Raw genomic sequence first — 15,497 nt, 5'->3', positions numbered from 1 at the left:
TAGATAGGGCATGAGGGTAGAGTCTTATGAATGGTAGCAGTGACCTCATAGAAAAGACCACAGAAAGCTTTCTTGCCCCTTCCACTATGTGAAGTCACAACAAGAAGGTGGCTATCTATAAACCAGAAATCAGGCCCTCACCAGACACTGAATTTATAGGCACTTTGATCTCAGGCTTCCAGCCTCCAGAACTGTGAGAAATAAATTACCGTCACGTAGAAGCCACCCAGTCTGATATTTCATTACAGCAGCCTGAATAGTCTAAGACAGGTTGGGGCAGGCACAATTCTAAAATGGGCTCCCCAGACTTTCTATCCTAAACTCTGAGACCGTGAACATGATGCACTGTCATTCCCTGATTATATCATGTTACATATCAAAAAGATTTTTTCTTCTTTTGCAGATGTACTTAGGAGAGTAATTCGTTGACTTTGAGTTAATCAATAGAGAGTTTATTTGGGTGTACCTATCCTAATCTCATGAGACCTTTAAAAGCAGAGAGTTTTTTCTATCTGATAGCAAAAGGGAAACTCAGAGAGTTAAGGCACAAGAGTGATTCCATGTGCTTTTGGTGTCTTTGAAAGTGGAAAGAGACACTTGGAATGGACTTCAGAGGGCTCTCTAGGAACTGAAAATGACCCTAGTTAACAGAAAATAAGTAAATAGGAACCTCAGTTTTATAACCGTAAGGAACTGAATTCTGCTAACAACCTGAATAAGCCTATATGGTGATTCTATCCCAAAGCCTCCCAGAAAGAGTCCATCCCAGCTCAATTGACCCCTTTGCTTTAGCCAGTGAGACCCTAAGCAGAGAACTCAGTTGAGTCTGTCTGCATTTCTGATCCACAGAACTATGTGACATTAAATGAGTTTTGTTTTAAGCTTCTAAGTTTTGTGATTTCAAATACCAAAATATAACAATAATCAATGTTAACCAACAGAAAAACAGTACAGTTAATACATAAATAGATAAATAAATAAGTTTGTACTTGAGAAAGTTTATAATACAGATAAATCATTCATAAACTAACAAACAAAAAAGACAAATAAAATATAGATATTATTGTCCTTGGGGGAAAATCATAACAGATATGAACAGAATAAAAAAAAGATATTATTTTGCAGAAAAGAGAGAGAATAACATATCTTCATATTTATTTTATTTACCTAAAGAAATTCTGAAAGAATGTATAAGAGGCTATTAATAATAATAACTAATAACTGAAGGCGGGCTGTGAGTGGAGACTGAAAACTAGATCAATGGCAGACAGCTATGAGAAAAATACATATATATTTTATATATCTGTGAATTTTGTTCTTGAACTATGTGAATTTCTTTCTTTCTCAAAAACATAAATTTAAAAATAATGATTGCACAAGTAAATTCTGAAACATTACTAGATTACTTCCTGACTTACATGTCTGCTGGTGTGATTTAATTACATGTATTTCAAGAGGTCTTATTTTAAAACAAATACAGTTCTTTTTAAATAATTTTTATTACATTAAAATAAATGTATGACAGACAGGTAATCACCAAAGCTGACGCACCTTCAAACACCTAGGGAATGTTTTTTTTTTTGACAATACTGTTTTAATTAAACAAGATGTCCTTTGGAACAGCCAAGATGGAAACATTTAGAAGTCTCTTTTCACTCTTCTGTGGAAAGTGTGCGAAACGAATAATGGACATAGGTAATTAAAATGAAAGGTTTTGAATTACCTAAGATGACATTCAGCAATACCAAGAGGACCTCCCTGGGAACATGCAGAAAAATCACAAGTCTTCTTAATAGGATGGGAAACAGAAAAAGAGACAAGAATGAATCTTTTATTTAGACATGATGATAATGGTATTCCTTCTAGATTTGGATCCATGGTAAGAAAGAGAGTCTCATTATATGAGGGAGAAAATTATTCTAATATGATTAATATGGCAGGTTGATAAAAATAAGAAAGGGATGTGATTGACATTGTTTTCGTAACTTTTTATCCTAAAATTCATCATGGAGAGAAAATAGAGGAAGATGTAAATGTCTTCATAATGAATATATGCAGAGACCATACGGTAGAATTATAGCTCCCAAATGGCATCAGTTTCTACATAGTGCTCTAATTTGGAATATTACTGATAACCTAATTTTGGATGTGTTTCAAGCCCATCATTATATTTATCTCCAAAAGAACCAAGGGAATGCATTTTGGGAAAAAAAAAAAAAAAAGCAGTCAAACTTCAGTCTGGTGGCTATTGAACGCGTTTAAGAAAAATAAATGATAAAAATTGCATGGAATGTAATGATACGTGGCATGAGAAAGAAATAATACAGGCATGTGGAAGAAATGATAGATTAGATAACATCCTGATAAATGTTATTTTTAAAATCTTTTCTTCTTCCTAAAATAGGTAATCTCTGGGAAAATGATTAGAACAAGGACTTATCATAAGTAGTGAGTTCTTTTGGAACACATGCATCCACTGCGCGTGCATGCATGCGCGCGCGCACACACACACACAAAGCTTTTTATTACAGCCAGAGATGGACGCAGGTAATAAAAAAACCAACTCATCTCTACTTACAATAAAACCCTAAAATAAAGAACAAACCTTATTATAAGGACATGAAATTTCAAATGAAAGTATAATTGGCTTGCTGCATTTTAAGACTGCATTACTGAGCTACAACATTATTGCGGTAACTTTATTACATACATTTAAAAATGAGCTTATTGTCAAGCAGTTTGGAGTCTCTGTCTCTTTCTGTCTGCCTCATCATTCACCCTTCCTATTTGCCCCAATTTCACCCTGATGAAAAACAATGCTCTCTTCTGTTTCCCTGCACAATAGGGATCAGAATTTATTCTCAATTTCCCATAAAAGGTGTCACCTGGTCATTACAAAATTTTCAATTGCAATTATTGTAATGTATCATATTCAAACCTTTAAATTTTTGAAACTTTCCTAATTGTGTAAACATAAATTTTCATGTAGTAATATAATAAACAAAACCCCCTTTCTGTCATGAATGTTCACAGAACTTCTGGCTTTGCTTTTAAATGGTCAAAATCAGTCAGAAAAAATTTTATCAAATTTTAAATCTGAAAAAAATCACGGTTAAAATTTGTCATAATCATAGAGCAAGTTCATCATGTTAATTTTAGTTCTATTCTGATGAAAGATGGCTAAAACCAAAGAGTGATATTCCACTTGAGGAGGAAATGTTTTTTATTCTAGGTGTGAAAACTATTCTTAAACCAAAATCAAACTTGATGCAAGCACAATATTTATGAATTAATTCATGATTCTATCATGCAAGTTTAGAGTAATACAGATTTTGTATTCAGACTACCTGGGCTCAAATTTTGATGCACCATTTACTTAGCTATATGACTGCCTACAACTTCTCAACTGTAAGATGAAAGTAAATAAATAAATAAATAAATGAAACAAAAAACCCCCACATTTCATAGTAATGTTATGAAGCTTAAAGGAGGTAATACTTGAAAAATGTTTTGTTCAGTGTCCAGCAAATTAATTAGCATTTACTTAATGTCGCTACTATTATTTTATATATAAAAGAGTCATCTAAGGAGGATATAAACCACAATGTCTCTTTTAAGAAAAATTTATCTTCCATTTTTATGTGAAATGGGACAGGCAGGAAGTGGAGGTAAAGAGAAAAAACACTTAAGACAAAAAAAATAGCACATGCAAAAGTTCAGAGACTTGTCATTCTTAAGGCTTTGAATACACAGTTGTACATAAGTCATCACAGCCTTATCCTTTGAAAGCTTTGTCAGATAATCCTACATAATTTTAAAACTAACAAAAAAACTTCATCACAATCTTCTCTTGACACTGCACTATATATCTCCTGCTCTTTGCAGTCACATATCTTTAAATAATTAAACCTGGATGTCACATTGATTTTCACAATGTGATTGTACATTTTGGTTATAGTCATATTGTCATTGTTTAAGCACCCTCTCAAGCAATAACAATATGACTATAATAAAAATATTCTCACTATATATATAGCTCGCTATATAATGAGACTATAGTTATAAATATATAGTGAGAATATATATAATATATCCATTTATAACATATATATTATATATTAATTCAATCTAGCCCTAATTCAATATGACTGAGTGTACATAAAAGTGTCTTTTTAAAAATATATATATAGTGAGAATATGACAATATGACCATAATAAAAATATTCTCACTATGTATATAGCTATACATACATTATATATACACATATATATATATTAGACATAGTTCAGTCCTTATTCTCCTTAACCTACTTGTTACCAATCCATCTTTGGTTGCTTGAAAATTATCTGTAGCAACAGCACTCATACAATAAACTAATTCTTTTCACTTGATGTCCATGTCCTTATCTTATTTTACTCCTGCCCCTCTGGGGTTTCTCTTTTTACCATTCACTTTGCAATATCCTAAAATGTTGATGTTCTTTACAGTCATATCTATTCCTTCTGTTTTCATTCTGACTGACATCCAAAGGAAATCTCACCCACTTCCGTGTCTCCGAGATCTACGCTTTCTACTTGGGCTTATCTCACCAGCTCCTGACAAGTCTATCCAACAGACTTCTGAAATGGCTATTTAAATCTCAAAGTACCTCAGAGTTGATGATTTCAAACTGAAGTCTTCTTTCACTGTCTTTTGCCCTTTAAAGTTACTCCTAAGTTTCCTCAGCTGACCAAATGGTCACCACCATAGAGTTGCTAAGTTTAGAGTCCCAGGAGTCATCCTTGAATAATTCTTGTCCCTTGGAACCAACATCCTATCACCACTAAGCTCTGTCTCTTAGACTTCAGATTGCCTGTGTCCACTCAGCTCCATTCCTAGGATTAACACCAGAATCTAGCCACAAATGTTCTACTTGGATTACCTGCGAAACCACGTAACTGCTCTCCCTAGCTCCATTCAGCCTTTCCCCATTCATTTTCCATCCTTATTCAAACATTAACCCTTTACAAGTGAAAATCTCCTGAACATTTCCCATGTACACATTCTTTAATGCCTCCTTGTAGTTCATAGGATGAAGACCAAAATTGTTCTACAGTTTGACCCTTACTTACATTTCCAGGCCCATCCTTTGCACTCTTCCTCTGGCAAAACACTCTCATATCAATCTTAACTTATTTTTCTGTTCCTTACTTTTCTGTTCCTTTCTGTCCCAGGCTTTTTAGTGTTTCCAGATTTTTGCATAAGTGTTTTCCTTGTCTGAAATGCTTGAACGCCTCTAGTCTCTAACCATTAAGCACAATCAGCATCTTCCTTAGGTTTGCTATTATTTCTTTAGAATATTTTGGGGATTTTTTTCTCAGTAAGGGATATCACACCCACCACACCAACCACCTGCTCAATATTCCCATTACAGTTCAGAACAGGGATTGCTATTTTTTCCATAGATATTCATCATTAATGGATATAATTTTATTAGCAGAGTCCTCATATTTTAGCTACAAGTATGGGAATCCAGCTAGGGACAGATTTCCTAGCCTCCTTTCAGCTCAGTGTGGACAGGTAATTAATTTCTATCTCTGAGTTGTGAACAGGACTGATGTATGCCACTTCTGAATTGTACCCCTGAAGCGAAATATAGATATATACCTCTGCCTCTTTCCCTCTTTTCTGTGGTGGGAATATAATGAGAACTAAAGCAGCCACCAAGGACCCATGAATGGAAGCCACATTTTGCTCCTCTGGCCCAAACTGCGTAACTGTACTTTTAAGTCTCATCTTAGCAGCTTGCTCTGCACATAATACACACTATATTTTCTTTACTGTAGATGTAATTACTCTGCATTGCCATTTATTTCTAATGTCTATTTAATCTGTCTTTTGCCATATCTTAATCACATCTATGCTCTTGGTACCTAATGCAGAATCTAGACAAAGGGGAATTAATGAATGAAGAAATGAAAGTCTACAGGGTAAAGTTGGGGCATGGTAGGACTAGTCCTTTAGAAGTCTCCTGATTCTTTACTGCTCTTTGCAATCCACAGCATTAACCCCCACAAATAAATGCCCCAGCTGTGGCCTGACTCATATCATCACTAACCCTAGTACCAATGGTGATATCTAAGCACCTTGTGCTGGGTTAAAGTTTCAAATATTTTCTTTTAGAGATTGGATGATCTAAGCAGTAGAGTCCCTTAAATCAAGGTTCAGAATGGACCATTTTTTTGCCTTGAGTGATATTATACAGCACACTGAAATGATACGTTCTGTACTGAATGATTTGGCATTCAAGAGAATTAAAATAAGGCTTTCCTTTATGGTTAAAAGTGAATTACAAAAAAAGGGATACTGGCAGGCAATTACTCTATAAGCTGTAGGAATGAAAGGGATTTCACAATGTGAGTAGTTCAGATTCATATAATGTGAAGAGCTGTTGGCAAGTGGGAACTCATGCAGTAATCTAAAAGAGAGAACTGAGGCTATAAATGAAAACTCTCACACACACAGACACACACGCACACTCACACTTCATAAATGCACTAAATGAAGAAGTTCCGAAGTATGGATAAAAATTTTAGCCCAAAATGTGCTATATTTTAATTTAAAAAACAACTGAGAATGCACATAGTCAGGATATTTGGCATATAAGATAATACTGCAGAACTAGAGCTAAAATAAGGGCATCTGCACTCTGTTGACATTATGTGGTCTAATTTAAAATCTAGAATTAATACATGACTTCTGAAATGCCTTATGAATTGAACTGTAGCCCTGCAAACTCCATATGTTGAAGTGCTAAACTCTAGTACCTCAAAATATGACCTTATTTGGAAATAGAGTCTTTGCAGATAATTAAGTTAAAAATAAGGCAGTCACCTTTTCGGCCAGAACTGCCATCTTCAGTAATTCGCCAAAATGACCAACACAAAGGGAAAGAGGAGAGGCACCCAATATGTTTTCTAGGCCTTTTAGAAAACAGGGAGTTGGCCGGCGCGGTGGCTCACGCCTGTAATCCCAGCACTTTGGGAGGCCGAGACGGGCGGATCACGAGGTCAGGAAATCAAGACCATCCTGGTTAACACGGTGAAACCCTGTCTCTACTAAAATTACAAAAAATCAGCCGGGCGTGGTGGCAGGCGCCTGTAGTCCCAGCTACTCGGGAGGCTGAGGCAGGAGAATGGCATGAACCCGGGAGGCGGAGCTTGCAGTGAGCCGAGATTGGGCCACTGCACTCCAGCCTGGGCGACAGAGCGAGACTCCGTCTCAAAAAAAAAAAAAAAAAAGAAAGAAAAAAGAAAACATGGAGTTGTTCCTTTGGCCACGTATATGCGAATCTATAAGAAAGGTGATATCGTAGACATCAAGGGAATGGGTACTGTTCAAAAAGGAATGCCCCACAAGTATTACCATGGCAAAACTGGAAGAGTCTACAATGTTATCCAGCATGCTGTTGGCATTGTTGTAAACAAACAAGTTAAGGGCAAGATTCTTGCCAAGAGAATTAATGTGCGTATTGAGCACATTAAGCACTCTAAGAGCTGAGATGGCTTCCTGAAACGTGTGAAGGAAAATGATCAGAAAAAGAAAGAAGCCAAAAAGAAAGGTACCTGGGTTCAACTGAAGCTCCAGCCTGCTCCACCTAGAGAAGCACACTTTGTGAGAACCAATGGGAAGGAGCCTGAGCTGCTGGAACCTATTCCCTGTGAATTCATGTCATAATAGGTGTTAAAATAAATAAATAAATAAAAGACCTCTGGGCTAAAAAAAAATAAATAAAAAAAATAAGGCAGTCAGGGTGAGCCCTAATTCAATACGACTGAGTGTACATAAGTGTCTTTTTTTTAAAAGATATAAAACATACAAAATTTATTTTGTGACTTACAGCAAGACTTAAAATTTTGAAGAAATCATCAGTTCAAAATTTTCAGCTTTCTTTGATAAACTGAGAAATAGCTAAGTAATGAACCATTTAGACCCCTTCTCAGAACCGATATACAAACAGAAATTAGAGGTGACTTCCTAGATGTGTTCTTAGTTAAGGAAGGTAATATAGCTACAGTAACACTACACCTTAAACTAGCATCCTTCTCATTACTTGTGATGGTTAATTTCATGTTTCAATTTGGCAAGGTCATAGTACCTAGTTATTTAGTTAAACACAAATCTAAATATTGCTGTGAAGGTACAACACTCCCTCTTTATCTGTGGAGGATACATTCCAAGACCCCTAGGGGATGCCTGAAACCCTGAATAGTACTGAACCCAATTGCTGTAAATTGGAATGTGTTTCTTTTCCTGTCTCACAGCCACAAATTTAATGCCTTTTCCATCTTTAGCTAGTACTTACCATGTACCATGGCCATAACGTTTTCAATTTGAAGTTCTACATCAAAACTAGCACAAATTTCTGTTTCCTTCTTCACAATCTCATTGATAGAAAACTCATTATTATTGTAGATCTTAGCAACCTCAACATACAAATTGTTCTTTTTTTTTTTTTTTTTTAATTGAGTCAATAACTTTGACCTTTTCATCTCAAGGAAACACCTGACAGAATTTCTTCGGCCTATCTGAATTTCCAGTATCACTACCCTTGCAATCTGGGGTCATTATTAAGTAAAATAAGAGTGACTTGAACACAAGCACTGTGGTACCATGACAGTAGATTTGGTAACTGAGAAGGCTACTGAGTGACTGAGGGATGGGAGGGTAGGGAGTGTGGAGATGCTGGACAAAGGAAGGATTCCCATCCCAGGTGGAACTGAGTGAGACAACTTACAATTTTATGGTGCTACTCAGAAGGTTGCACAATTTAAAACTTATGAATTATTTGTTTCTGCAGTTTTTCATTTTATAGTTTTGAACCGTGGGTAGCTGAAACTGAGGGAAGCAAATCCACAGATAAGGGAGAAAATACTGTATTTTGTAGATATGGTTACTATCTACTATCAGTTAACTTTAAGTAAAGGAGATTACACTCAGTCAGTTTGATGGGCCTCATCCAATCAGTTGAAAGGCTTAACAGCAAACATTGAGGTGTCCTGGAAAAGAAATTCTGCCTCAGGACTGCAGCATTATTCCTGCTCAAATTTCCAGCTGTCCAGCCTGCTCTACAGATTTTGGAGTTGCCAGCCTCCACAATCACATGAAGAATTCCTTTAAAAACAGACACACACATAAAGATATATGCAAACCATTTCCTTAAAAAATAAAAAGAAACAAAAAAACATATATATATGGTTATATAGAAACTATATATATTATGTCTATATTCTGTCTATCTTGTATCTATCATCTATCTACCTATCTATCTATCTATCTATCTATCTATCTATCTATCTATCTAGTTTCTGTTTCTCTGGAGAACCCTGCTGATACATTACCTAACTTTAAAATGTAGTCTGTCTTTTATAACATTTCTAGGCTAAACAGATCATTAAGCATGTATTTAAATTATATTCAGTGATGAATATATAAATATGTATATTCATGGAACAAATATACTGATTGCATTCTTTTGTTATAATTCTAACATCTTGTATTTTGGTCACAGACACTGGAAGTTGATGCTCTTGATAGACATTATATTGTCAATACTCCTTCCAGCCATTGTCTGGGCACTCAAAGTGGTAGCACACATTTGTTAACAGAACCATTTCTGGTATCCCCACAAATGCCAAATTATGGTTTTATAAGAACTATGGTTTCTTATGAGATTTTGAAAATGCTCATAAGTTTGACAATGACTGAATAATGAACATAAACAAATGCTTCAGCATGTCCATTTTCAAAGGATTAAAAAGTCATTCATAAAAGGTTATAGAATAGTGACTAAATACTCTAATGCTTTTGTGTAATTAAATTAATTTTACCTCTTAAGAAATTAGTAAATACAATACCATAATTGTGAGCCACCTTTTCATCAAATACCAAAGCTCCTCTAAGCAAAGTTTGGACTAGACAGATAAGATTTTAAATTCTTGCAATTTCAGTAAAGATTGCAATTTTTCCCATGTACTCAAAAAGGCCTTAAGCATATAGACCATTATAAATAGTGAATAGGAAAGATTGTTTGACATGGGGTTATCTCCTTTTCATTTATCTCCCTAGACCCATCTCCTCATGCGAGTGCCCTCTGGTCTTATTTCCATTGGTAATAATCCGTAATTTCTGCTATTTTCTCTTTTCAATACCACTAAAGAGTCAGATTTTCCTTAGGCCATATTACCTATTTATAGCCGTTTAGAACATTTTGTACCAATCGGCACTTTGGAGCTGTATCTGGCAGTGTAAGTAGCATTTACAGGGTTTCTGTAGACTTTTATTACACAGTGTGACATTAGATTGATGGACTGTCTCAGTCTTATTCCCTGTCAATTGTACACTGATCCATGACAGCATAATGGATATGTGACAGTGTTTGGAAGGGTGAGAGCTACTACAATAACATTTGGGGAGGATGGATATCAGAGTTCCTTTTAATACTCTTCTTAATTTTCCCTTCACATTAAAATTTTTAAAAGCTGCCAACATTGGATATGCCAATTTTCTTCATCAGAAAAAAAAAAAAAAAAAAACAGTACCTGTTTTAGACAAATGGTATTAAGTTTGATGGCAAAATAGCTGTCAATCATGCTGCACAGGGCTATTAGGCATTCCCCATAGCAAAGAGACTTCCAAGGACCCTTTCAGAAGGGAATCATGTTATGCTCCAGTCTGGGCCAAAGGTTATTACATCCAGGAAGAAATTCTCTGTTGAGGGAGGAGAAGAAGAAGGGTTTACTGCTCTTAAAGTAGGGAATTACTCAGGACTTGCCTGAGGAGATAGTTGAACCTTCCTCTAAGCAAGCTGTTCCAGGGGGCATGCTTCTGTGACTAGCCAGAGAGCCTTTGAACACATGAAAATTTCAAGTGTATTTACTGTTTCAAAGGTTCCACCAGTGTTCTCTCTTGAGGGACAGGCAAAAAGAGCTGCAAATGTTTTTGCAGCTCTTTTCTCCCTTCTGAAATGTCATAAACAATACCCTTAAGCCTGGGCTTCTTGATTTTCTTGGTGAGAGAGATTCCAGGAAGCTTCAGGGAAATGCAGAGAGAGGACGAGTCGGTTGGGGGAGTCAGTAGTAAAGTGGAAGGCACTGAAGGGAGACAGCCACGACCCACCCTTGGCACTGTTTCAGCATGAGCAGGAGGCAAGGTGAACAGAGCTCAGACAAGAGGGTGGCAGCCTATGATATATGACATGGTAAAGGATACAAGACATGGAGCCTGGACTCAGCAACAAAGAACCAGCCAGGGGTGCATGCACTGTATTCTGTGTCCAAACAGAGAAGCTCAGCTGAAGGTTTGGAAGCTGTGTGAGTCAGTTTGATTTATTTAAACACTTCCAAGAGCCATAGGATGGTTTATTTTTGGAAGGCACAGGTATTCTGAAATTATGCATGGGAAATGCATAATATATCTCTGTTCATTGCCATGGGTCAGTGCTAAACACACACACACACACACACACACACACACACACTGGCCAAGGTTCTCTCAGACATTTTTTAAGTGAGAATAATACATGAAACAAAAAGATAACAGACTCTGAATGTGCCAGTGTATTCAGTTAGAGAACCGTAGGGTCATGACTAAAAGACCCTTATCAACACAAGCATAAGTCTTACACCAAGCTGTTGAATATTGAGGGTCCTGCTGCAGAAGGGTCAAAAGACTATTGCAATCATTGTCATGGCATTCTATTGCTCACTGGACTTATTTCCACCTCATCAAATGTGTTACTTGTCCCTAATCCACAGAGCCAAGACTCTCCCCGACTTCAAACCCAGTGGAGATGACCTTTATGATTGTGATTCAACTAGGATTTTTGGGGCTCTAGATAATAGAAGACTCAATACCAAATACCTTCAGCAATTAAGAATTGATGCATGTGATTTACAAAGTTCAGAGGAAATACTAGCTTCAGAGAGGATCTATCTGGCTACCCTAACAATGTAGATGAATCCTTCTCTGCATTGCTTGGCTCTACTGTCCCAGGATTTCTCTACAAGATGGCTGCCAGTGACTGGCTGGACCACAGGCTTTCTCTTTCACAGCCAAGGAAGTTTGTGATGGCCTTAGAAATGCATAGAGGCCATGGGAAAATGTAGATACTATTAATATTAAAGAAAAGTTTCCAGGCCGGGCGTGGTGGCTCAAGCCTGTAATCCCAGCACTTTGGGAGGCCGAGACAGGCGGATCACGAGGTCAGGAGATCGAGACCATCCTGGCTAACACGGTGAAACCCCGTCTCTACTAAAAATACAAAAAACTAGCCGGGCGAAGTGGTGGGCGCCTGTAGTCCCAGCTACTCGGGAGGCTGAGGCAGGAGAATGACGTAAACCCGGGAGGCGGAGCTTGCAGTGAGCTGAGATCAGGCCACTGCACTCCAGCCTGGGCACAAGAGCGAGACTCTGTCTCAAAAAAAAAAAAAAAAAAAAAAAAAAAAAAACTTTCCAGCAGTAAGAGAAGGGAGAAATGGATACTGAGTGATAATAAATAGCAAATGTCGACCGCTGCCCCTGTGTCACTCTAGTTCCTCTGTAATATTTTATCTTTTGAGTTTCATCATCATACTCCTTATTAATGATTAGTTGGCCTGTTATTCACTTAGTCAAGTAGTCAATCAGTCCACAAACAATTATTGAGCACCTTGTTTAAGACTGGTATTATATAGTAGGGCTACAATAACACATTTCCACTCTTAAGGAATTCTTACTGTAGTGGGAAGAAGAAATATAAACTTTAATTAAAACATAATGTATAAGTTCTAATTATGGGGTTATGTACAAGATATTGTGGCAGCGTGACTATGCAGGAGGCCATCAGAGAAGGCTTCACAGAATCTGGATTTGGACTTTGAGCCCAATAGGAGCTCTTCAAGCTATGAAGGAATTACCTGCAGAAGAAATAGCATGTGCAAAGGAAGAGGGGCGAGAAGTGCTTTTGAGAAATAGTGAGTGGTATTCAGTATCTGGCGAGGAGATTGTAAGATAGGAATCACAGGCTTGGAGGCTGAAGAAATGGGCAGAGGCCTGCGATTTTTGGCCATGCTATTTGGCAGCCCTGAACCTCTGCTCACACCAGTCATCTTTAGTCTTGTGCAGTCACATAAAACTGTTTTGATGGGGATCCACAATGAGGCCAATCCTATCCAGGATTTGTTCAACAAACATTTGCTAAATGTCTGCTATGAGCAAAGTACTGGCCTACTACAAACGCATGCCATGTGACCTCATATGGAACCTTTCCATTGGTTGGAAATGCTCATAATCATCTCTCTAAATGGTGTCTTCTCTCTTTACATCCCTGTTCACTTCCTTTGCTTATTTTCTCTTATGATGACCTTGCCTTTCAAATGACTGAATATATTCAGGCCACATGTCATAAGCTCTTGTGTTCACTCTCAGGCTTCAGAGGTACCACCTACCTTTACTTTCTTTTTCAAACTTTAACATCCATTTTCTGACGATGGGGCTTTTCTCCTCTTGTTTCCTGTTTGTAGTCAGTCAGGCCCCCCACAGGGAATGCCTAGCACTCGGATGAGAGATGTTCAGCCAATCTATTCATTGGTTACTTATTTCAGTGTTAAATGTGCTCACGATTCTGCTTGAAGGGTTCTGATATGGTGAGACCCTTCTATCTTCTCTAGTCTCCCCAGTGCTTTGTTCCATGATTCATTACTTCCCTCTTATTACCTCCCTCTCCGCTGATTCCTGCCCACTGACATTCAAAAATGCTCAGATTAATCCATTCTCCTCCAACAAAGAAACACTAAAAAGTATACATCAATTCTAGTCTCCCTTCAAAATCCTCCTTTACATAAGAGAACAGCTTAGTCTGGCCCTTTTTATATCCTAACTATGCACTGATTCCTTAAACTATTGAAATGAACTTTTTATATACGGCTGGTCACAAAATTTGTGAAGCCCTTTATTCACAAAGCGGGAAAAAGATTTCTTTTTTTCTAATCCTAGGAATCTCTTGTAACCCTTCATAAAGCCATTGAATTTATTTGCCATTGAATATCACCTCTCTTGGGCATAGGGATAGTCATAGGCAAGTGCAGACCCTTCCATGTGCTCAGATTCACTGAGATTCACTACACAGGGCATGTGCCTGACTTCCACCTTCCCTGTAGCTGCACCCAGGACCCCACAGCAGGCAGGGCAACAGAGGCACCAGTTCTTCGGTGGTGGTGGGTTAGCGACAGCTGAGAATACCTTGCAAGGAGGCAGAGAAGCTGAGAGAGGCAAATCACATATAAACTGAGGTTCCTAGACCCAAGTATATGCTCCAATATCCTATTGGACTTCACTTACAAATCACGAATTCAAAGATAAATTATGAGGGATTTCATGATGGCTTTGATTTGCATTTCTCTAATGATTGGTGACATTATCTATCCAGCCTTAAAAATGAATAAAATTTTACAATATGTACCAATATGGATGAACCTTGAGGACATTATGCTAAATGAAATAAGACAGATATAGGACAGATAATCATTTCATTTATATAAAGTATCTAATGCAGTCAAATCCACAGAATCAGAGAGTAGAAGACACTGTATGATTGGCCCTGGTCCTGTGCTCTCTCTGTGCTTATCTCTTGCCATTTTCCTTGCCTCACACACCACACTGGCCTCTCTCTATTCTTCAGGCATGAAAGCAGGCTCCTATTTCATGATCTTGGCACTTGCTGTTTATACAAAAAAGTGAAAGTTCAGGATGAAAGCTAACATCAGGTAAGGCTCAATCTAGCTATCTGGCAACACAATGCAGAACTTAGCTCTTAGGACTTTAACCAGCTCTCTGCAGTGATAGCTCCATTCTCAGAGAGCCACTCACCAGAAACTCTAGACTTGTCAACTTAGGAACATTAACAAAAAGAGCGTCTTTCCAACAGATCTAGTAAATATTTTTGAGAGTTCATATTAAAACACTTTGAGTTACATGCCAATCTCAAAAAAAAAAAAAAAAAAAAAAAGGAAAAGTGGTTAAAATATATGGCATTTTGATTGACCAGGCCTGAGTTATGTGCTCACACCTGGACTCTGTGGGAAAGGAAAGAGAATAAGTAATGTGTACTTCCCAGAAGGAAAAGATCTTATTTCTCAACATAAAATATATGTCAAATATGGCCATTTAATAGAATATTGTGTTACCATTAAGATCAGTTTTTTAAAGAATATTATGTTTAATGACATAAAAGGCTCATGTATAATGTTAAATTAAAAAGTAGGATATAAAATGACAAAGAGTGAATGAATGAGAAAAAGAAAATGTGAATTCTGGAAGAGAATAAATGAGGCTTTAAGTGATAGTCAAGATAAGCTTCTGCCTTTGACTGAGGGAAAATAAACAAATATTTTATTTTTTAGTGTTATTGGTATTTTTACCATGATCATGTATTTCACAAAAACATAAATAGATGGTTAGATAAGTAGATGAGGATAAGT

General features: G+C 37.1%; 1 pseudogene; it reads left to right on the top strand.

Annotated features, from left to right (window-relative positions):
• Positions 1-6,913: 6,913 nt before the first annotated feature.
• On the top strand, positions 6,914-7,739 carry LOC126943837 (60S ribosomal protein L21-like; annotated as a pseudogene).
• The last annotated feature ends 7,758 nt before the right edge of the window (positions 7,740-15,497 follow it).

This window comes from Macaca thibetana, chromosome 1, assembly GCF_024542745.1.
Source record: "Macaca thibetana thibetana isolate TM-01 chromosome 1, ASM2454274v1, whole genome shotgun sequence".
Lineage (NCBI taxonomy): Eukaryota > Metazoa > Chordata > Mammalia > Primates > Cercopithecidae > Macaca > Macaca thibetana.
The sequence above is the reverse complement of the archived record's forward strand: the minus strand, read 5'-3'. Positions and strand labels throughout refer to the sequence as shown.